Consider the following 8,600-nt stretch of genomic DNA (forward strand, 5'->3'; position numbering starts at 1 on the left):
CTCCGATTTCTAATGCAGCGTTTTGCTCTGGCCTTTTGTGGTTCTCATGTCCGGGGGCGCCTTGGCCCCTGGTATCAGGAGCGGTGCTAAGAAGGCTACTTTTCAAAGGTCCTTAAGTAGGGTTGTCAACTTTCTACTTGCACAAAACCAAACGCCCTTGACCCAACCCCTTTCATGCCCTTCCCCAAGGCCCCACCCCCACTCACTCCAGCCCAGCCCACCTCCCTCAGTCGGTCCCTCTCACACCCTCACTCACTTTCACTGGGCTGGGGCTGGGGGTTGGAGTGCAGGGAGGGGTGAGGGCTCCAGTGGGGATGCGGGCTCTGGGATTGGGCTGGAGATTAGGGGTTTGGGGTGCCAGAGGGGGATCCGGGCTGGGGCAGAGGGTTGGGGTGCGGACTCTGGGAGGGAGTTTGGGTGCGGGAGGGGGCTCAGGGCTAGGGTAGGAGATTGGGGGGCGGGTGGGGGTGTGGGGTCTGGGAGGGATTAAAGTACAGGAGGGGGTTCCGACCTGGGGCAGGGTTTCTGGGTGCGAGCTCCGGCCAGGCGGCACTTACTTCAACCGGTTCCTGGTCAATGGCACACCGGTGCTAATGCAGGCTCCTGACCCCTGGTCTCCCTCCGCTGGCAGGCTCTGAGCAAGGCCTGCCCAGAGAACATGGATGACGAGCTCTCGATCCTGCTGACAGCACCCCCCAGCACAGACAAATTCCAGCACATCTTGGAGGTGAGCAGAATGGGGAGGGGCCGCAGGGGTTTTACCTTAGCCCTGGGGACTCCTAGAAAGAAGAGACTGGAAAATCCATGTTTCTATTGGATCCTTCCGAGTATGCATTCGTGATATAAACTCACTGGGTGACCTTGGGGTAACTCACTTCCCCCTTACGGCATCAGTCTTCTCCACTATCAAATCTACACTGGGGAAGAAGGACAGAAGCCCCGACAATCACCTTCACCTCTGGGTGTCTGGTCCTGGGAGCCGAAACCTTGGGGTCTCTCTCCTGGCTGAGCACAGGCTGCCCTTCTATCTCTCAGCAGGCCTGGGTCCTAGTCACAGGCTGCGTCTTGTCACGTGACCCCCACACTTATTCCCTTCGCCCTAGGGAGCTGCATCACCTGGGCCAGGTGCAGTTGAGCTCCAACCCCTTTCCTAGATGCCTTTCCGGAATGTGTTTGCCCCAAAAGTAGCTATTGTGGTAGACAGGAGGCCTGTGATATGCAGGGGGTCAGATTAGATGCTCTAACTGTCTCTTCTGCCCCTAAAGTTTACTCATTTCTGAGAAACCGAGTGTAGCATTGGGAGCAGCTTGTGATGTTTTACTGTCTAGCCGGCTTGCTTCCTAGAATGAACACTCATTGAGTGGGGTGATCCACAGGGAGTAGCTCAAACCTCCAAAGGGTCTGGCCTGTGGCAGGACATTAGCACTGCAGGGGAGGGGTTGGTGTGACAGTGACATCACAAAGGTGTTTTGCAGGACCTCAGCCTATTGGCCAAAGGTGCTGGGGAGGTGGTGACCTCACAGAGGGATGCTGACATCAGCCAGGCAGGACAGGGGCGCAGGGCCAGGGAAACCTCAGAGACCCCTGTGGCTTTGCTTCAGCAAGTCTCCTTCTCGAGATCTCTCTTTGAGGTCTGAGAGAGTATTTGGGTTCATGTATGTGACCACCAGGAGGAACCTCTTTTGAGTTTTCTCCTTTCTTTTTCCTGATTTCACTAGAAAACTGATGTCCCTGTTTAGAAGGTAAGAGCATCCGAGAGGTTTGGAAGCTGTTCAGTCTGCTGCATCTGGCGCCAGCTGAATTCCAGGCATGGAAAACACTAGCTTAAGGTGGCCAAATTTTATTCCCCACCTGGGATTTTGTCCCTTAGAATCTCTGGGGACATTAGGGTTTGTCCTTTTTCTTTTACCTTTTCCTCCATCCCTCCCTCCTTTCTTTTCATCTCTTACTTCTTTTGTCCTTTCCCTGTTCCCCTCCCACCACCAGGAGGGGTGTGGGTCTGTCATGGCGGGTGCGCTACAACTCCCATTGTGGGAGGTCCACCGAAAAATGTGGGGCTGAAATAGTGCTCAGACAGTGATCCCCAGTGGTGACCTGGGCCATCCTTTGGGCTCTCTGGTGAGAACCCTCATCCTCCCGCCCCTCGGTCTCTATCCTGATTGGCTGAGCAGGGGGTTATTGACAGGGAGGAGACTCAGGTCCCTGTTGTTTTCTTTTAAGACCAAGTAAATAGTCATAACCAGTCATATGTTTGACAAATTTTGCTGCGTCTCTGCAGTTCATTATTTTCTCTAACATTCCAGTTCTCCTAAAATACTTGCTGAATAATTACTATGAACTCTTGCTGGTCTGGAACTCACTTGAGAGCACTTTATTCAGGTCATTCAATGTCTGAAATTCAAGATCCGATGGTTAGTTTGAAAATCAGGGCTCTTGAGTCCTATTCCCATCTCTGCCACGGACTGGCTGTGTGACCTAAGACGCGTCAATTCTCCTTTCTCAGCCTTAGCTTCTCCCTCTTTCAAGTAGGGATAACAATCCGCCCCTACCTACCTCCCGGCAGGTGGAGGATGGGGATCTATTGGAGAGTGGCACTAGAAGCAGTGCATAAGATGAGGTGTCCTATCATGTTTACTCAGATCAGATTAGAACATAATAGAATGGCTGTAATAGTCTATTTTATTTGTATTTTATTATGTTGCAATTGTTAAGAGCAGCAACTACTTAGCTCAGACTGAAACATCTTATCTAATTTTTGAGATGTAAGTGTCTCCTCTTTGTGTAGCTCAAACCTCCAAAGTGTCTGCCCTGTGGCAGGACATTAACACTGCAGGGGTGGAGTGGGTGTGGCAGTGACATCACAATTGCCTTTTGCAGGACCTCAGCCTATTGGTTAAAGGTGCTGGGGAGGTGGTGACCTCACAGAGAGATGCTGACATCAGCCAGGCAGGATAGGGGCGCAGGGCCAGGGAAACCTCAGAGTCCCCTGTAGCTTCGCTTCAGCAAGTCTCCTTCTCGAGGTCTCTCTTTGAGGACTGAGAGAGTATTTAGGTTCACGTACATGAGCGCCAGGAGGAACCTCTTTTGAGTTTTCTCCTTTCTTTTTCCTGATTTTACTAGAAAACAGACGTCCCTGTTTAGAAGGTAAGAGCCTCAGAGAGGTTTGGAACCTGTTCCGTCTGATGCATCTGGCGCCAGCTGAATTCTAGGCATGGAAAACACTAGCTTAAGGTGGTCGAATTTTTTCCCCACCTGGGATTTTGTCCCTTAGAATCACTGGGGACATTAGGGTTTATCCTTTTTGTTTTACCTTTTCCTCTATCCCTCCCTCCTTTCTCTTCATCTCTTACGTCTTCTGTCCTTTCCTCTGTTCCCCTCCCACCACCAGGAGGACTCTGTGTGTGTGTCGTGGGGGGTGCTCTGCAATGGGAACAGGGACAATTCTCCAACTTTGGGCAGTCGAGAGCCTGGGTGAGATAAGGGGCTATAAGCCCTTTGTGAAGGAGAAAGGGGAGTTTCACGGTGTTGAGCACCAAGGAATTCTAAACTTTGCTAAAACATCTAGTCTGCAGAAACCAGAAATGGTCGGGGCCACATTGTAACCATTGTCTTTTTTAAAGCCCATTGAGGGATGTGAGTCCCACCTTTTTAGGTATCTGGGGTGCTGGGAGAAGAGAAGAGGTGCCTGTCTCCATTTTATGGCCTCAACAAACTAAGTGCTGTGCCCCAGTTCTCGTCAGAGATCCCTGAAAAAGAACGTCTTCCCATCCATTAACATACCTGGAAAGATACTGGAACTCCTTATTAAACAATCAGTTTGTCAGCACCTACAGGACAATTTGGTTCTTAGGACTAGTGAGCATGGACTTGTCAAGAACAAATCATTCCAAACCAATCCTAGCTCCTTCTTTGGCAGGGTTACGGGCCTAGTGGAGGTGGGTAAACAGTAGATGTGATCCATCTTGGTGTTAATAAGGACATTCTCACAAACAAACTAGGCAGATGTGGTCTAGATGCAATTAGTATAATATGTGTGCACAGATGGTTGCAAGCCCGTACTCCAACAGCCCAGAACTAAACACTCCTCCTCCTGGGCAGTGCGCTCCGACCTCTAATGGTCAGATGCTGCTTAGCACTGTCAGAGCAGCTTTTGCTGGGGGATTCTCCCAGCACTTTCCAATAGTGGGAAAGTATGAAATCCCCATTTGACTGCTGGGGACAGAGCCTAGAGGGGGCAGCAACTTACCCAAAGTCCCACAGGTCAATAGGAAACCAGCAATGGAACCCAGGAGTCCTGACTCCCAGTTCCCTGCTCCAATCACTCCAGCGGAGCACACTCCCTCTCAAAGCAGGGGGACCGGACATGAGGGCCTGGTTGTAATTCCAGCTGTGGGAGGGAGTGTGCAGCAGTGGTTAGTGAAGGGGCCTGGAAATAAGGACTGCTGGGTCCCATCCCTGGCTCTGACACTTGGTGTGACCCTGAGCCAGTAGCTTCCCCGCCCCAGGCCTGGTTCTCATCAGTGGGGTTGGGGTCACACCCCTACAGCCCAGGGGGGTTGGGAGGCTCCAGGAAGGTGTGTAAAGTGCCGGGATGTCAGAATCCCGGAGGCGCTGTCACCCCCGCACTAGGCCAGTGTTCTGCACCCCCGGCTGCTGGCCGAGTTTCTCTGTCCCTTGGCAATAAGACAGACTCTTGTTTTCACAGCCAGTCGATTACCCAGTGCTATCACATTGCCTGCTGGCTGGGCAGGGTAACTCCTCAGGTCACCACCACCCTCTCCAGCCTGCCTTGGCTTTGGGGAGTGAGGAGAAGGGCGAGGTATGACACTGAACATCCTCTATCCATCGCTCCGTCAGCAGAGCAAGTGAGTGGCATTAGGGTTCCCCGTTGGCGTCCCCTGTCTGTCTGGGGAGAGGCAGAAAGAGGGGGAAAGAATCTCTCCCAAAGGAGATTGGATTTGCAAACTGCCCCCAGGAGCCCCTCGCTCTCAGACCGGGGAGGGACTTCTCCAGAGCCGTCTCCAGTGTGTTTGGAAAGGTCCCAGCAATGGGGCTCCCAGCCCTTCCCTTGTGGGAGACCGTTCCTCAGGCTGAGCGTCTCTGAGCTGGGCCAGACCCTGTGAGCTGCTGAGCATGGAAATCAATGGGAAAGGCAGGGGTCCTGGCCTTGCTCTGCCTCGGGAATTTGACGTGGGGAATGGTTTCCCAGGAGAAGTCCGGACTCCTAGGTTCTGTTCCTTCTCTAGCCTGGGGGGGAGTGTGGCCTGGGACGGCAGGAGGGAGCTGCTTGTCCAAAGTGACTGAGCCCAGTGATGGAAAAGGAGGAGACTCCCTGGGCATTGCAGCCCCAGGGGTGACGAGGGGGAACACTGGGAGCAGATCATGCAATGAACTCTTGCCAGTGCATGTAGATTGCATTACATGCACCCCTGTGGGGGAGGAGGAGCTGCTCTGGCTGGGGCAGGGATGGGGAGGGACCAAACAGGCTGGTTAGTGAGAGGCTGCCTTGACCCCAGACTCACGCCTGCTCCCCGCTCGGTTCCAGGATGGCCAGGCTCCTGAGGATGTTCAGGAAGAAGGCTCTGCAGGTGGCCCCAGAGCCTGAGGGAAGCAGCTGCCATCTTCCCCAGGAGCAGAGCGGCTCCTCTGTCCCCACTGGCGGGGAAGGAGCTCCCAGCCAGGCCAGGAGGTGCAAGTGCCCAGCCTTCTGGTGGAGAAAACCCGCTCCCAGTGCAGGCCCCGAGGTGGGAGAGGCCAGGTCGAAATGGAGCTGGGCCAGGCTGCGGCTGGGCAGGCAGGACCCAGCGCAGGAGGGGAGCCGGGCAGGGTGACTCTGGGGGCATGTTGTGTGGGCAGCAGCGGCCCCAGGAGCCCAGCCCTGATTCCCAGCAGGAGGCATCGCCCTGCCCGGTCACTGAGGACCTTCCAGCCGCCCCAGGGCAGGAGGTGGAGGATCCCTGTCCCACCACCAACAGCTCGGCCTGCTCCCCATGGGACAGCAGCAGTGCCTGGGACTCGGGCAGCAGCGAGGCTGATGGGCGCTGCAGCTTTGTTCCAGGTGAGAAGTCAGGCTGGGCTCAGGGAGAGGTGAGGGCGGGGCTGTGAACACCCTGGGCCCAGGCCCTTGATCAGTGCTATGGGGGCGATTCCCCAGCCCAGGGGTCAGGCCTGAGCCACATGAACCCCACTGACTAGGGTTACCATATTTCAGCAAGCAAAAAAGAGGACGGGAGGAGCCCCGCCCTAGCCCCGCCCCTGCCCCTCCCACTTCCCTCCCCCCAGAACCCCCAACCCTCCCCCCGTTCCTTGTCCCCTGACTGCCCCCTCCTGGGACCCCTGCCCCTAACTGCCCCCCAGGACTCCACTCCCTATCTAAGCCTCCCTGCCTCTTGTCCCCTGACTGCCCCAACCCTTATCCACACCCCCACCCCCAGACAGACCCCTGGGACTCCCACGCCCCATCCAACCACTCCCCACCCCCTGACAGCCCCCCCCCCAGAACTCCCAACCCATCTAAACCCCTCTGCTCCCTGTCCCCTGACTGCTCCGATCCCTCTCCGCACTCCTGCCCCCTGACAGCCCCCCCGAGAACTCCCAACCCATCTAAACCCCTCTGCTCCCTGTCCCCTGACTGCTCCGATCCCTCTCCCCACTCCTGCCCCCTGACAGCCCCCCCCCCAGAACTCCCAGCTCTCCACCCCCCCGCTCCTTGTCCCCTGACTGCCCCCTCCTGGGACCCCTGCTCCTAACTGCCCTCCAGAACCCCACCCCCTACCTAAGACTCCCTGTTCCTTGTCCCCTAACTGCCCCCTCCTAAGACCCCCCCCAACTGCCCCCCAGGACCCTACCCCCTACCTGTACCCTGACTGCCCAAAACTTTCTCCACTCCCCTCAAAAAGCCCCCCCCCCGTTTCTTGACTGCCCCCTCCAGAACCTCCCTGGCCCCCTTACCCTGCTGCTCAGAACAGGGTGTTGGGCTCTGTGCGAGCCGAGCCGGACACATGGCTGCGCTCCCCAGCACAACAAAACCCGGTCCCTGGCCCTGCACAGTGCTGCTGGACCGGGCTGCAGGGGAGAGCTGCCGGCTCAGAATGCAGGGCGGATCCGGCTCCTCTACAGCTGCTCCAGAGTCCAGCCCGGGACTTTCCTGCAGCCCTCCCAGCTGCTCGCTCTGCTCTGCCGGGGGAGGGGGGGAATCCCGGACATTTTGAGTGTTTTACAAATTCCCCCCGGACGCTATTTTTAGAACAAAAATGAGGACATGTCCGGGTAAATCCGGACGAATGGTAACCCTACCACTGACACTAGATGCTGCCACTTTGGTCCTTGGTGCTCCAGTTGGGGGGAGGCACCTCTCAGGGAGTCCAGGACAGTCTGGGGGGGTCTCTTTGCTATGGGCTCCTGAAGGAGTTGGGGGCTGAAGGCATCACTGAGAGGGGGGAATGTGGGGCCCGATCTGCCCTGGGTCCCGGAGGTGGGAAGGGGACACATTGCCCCACCGTGCCCCTGTCCTTCCCCCGAGTGGCAGCAGGCGTCACCCTGTCCCCTTCTCTCCCTGGTGCAGGGACTGCCAGGGACTCAGGGGACGAGGAGGAGGAATGGGTGGACGTGGCCACAGAGGAGGCTGCTCTCAATAACAGCCGAGAGCAGCTCCAAGGCGGAGAAAAGGTACAAACGTACCCCAGCTGTGCTGGAACCGAGACTGTCCTGCCCCTTCCCAGCACCTGACCCCCTGCAGAGGGTCTTGTCCCTGATGATCCACCAGCCCTAATGGGGACCTTTCTCCTCCATGATCTGTGACCCCAGAGGTGGGGGTGTCTGTCACACACCAGCCGGGTCTCCTCCCCACACAGGCACTGTCCCAGTTCCTGACCCTGCTTGTGGTGGAGTGGTGGGTGATTTGGACAATGGGCGGGTCCCCACTATCCCCCATTCAGGCCTGAGTCCTGCAGCTGCTGTGTGGGGGCAGGGAGGTCCCTGGCTAACTGGCTCTCTCTCCCCTAACCCCACTCCTGGTGGGTGCAGGAGGAGGCCCAGCAGCTCGTGTTCCTGCTCGCCATCCACCCCGCGTCTCGCTGCACAGCAGAGAGGGCAGGACACAGTGGAGCCGCACTGCTGCAAGGCGGCTGTGGCAGAGAGGATTGTGGTGAGCGAGACACGGTGCCCAGCAGCTGGAGGGAGGACAGAGACATGGGAGGGGCGGTGGTCTCCCCAGGCCAATGGATGGGGGATTGTTGGTGCTGGAGGGGCAGAAGAGGGCAGGGATTGCTGGGGCTGAAGACTGGGGAGAAGAGACGGGAGAAATTTGGAGAGTGGTCACTATTGGGCAGGAATCGGAGGAGCGGGGGGTAGGTGGGGGGATCCTGCTGGCTCTGTGGGGCCCTGGCTGTGTAATCTCCAGACTGCGAAGTGTCAGTGAGGCCCGAATTTCACACGCTCCTTTGTCTCCTTTGGGTCTCACAGGAGCTCATTGAGGAGCTGCCTGATAACTCTCCACCCGGCGCCGTCCTCGCTAACTCCCTGATTGCTGTGGGCAACTTCAGGTACCGAGACCCTCCGGCCCGGTTCCCCTAACCCCAGTGCTGCTCAGGCCTAGGGCT

Source organism: Malaclemys terrapin, chromosome 17, assembly GCF_027887155.1.
Source record: "Malaclemys terrapin pileata isolate rMalTer1 chromosome 17, rMalTer1.hap1, whole genome shotgun sequence".
In the NCBI taxonomy this organism is placed as follows: Eukaryota; Metazoa; Chordata; order Testudines; family Emydidae; genus Malaclemys; species Malaclemys terrapin.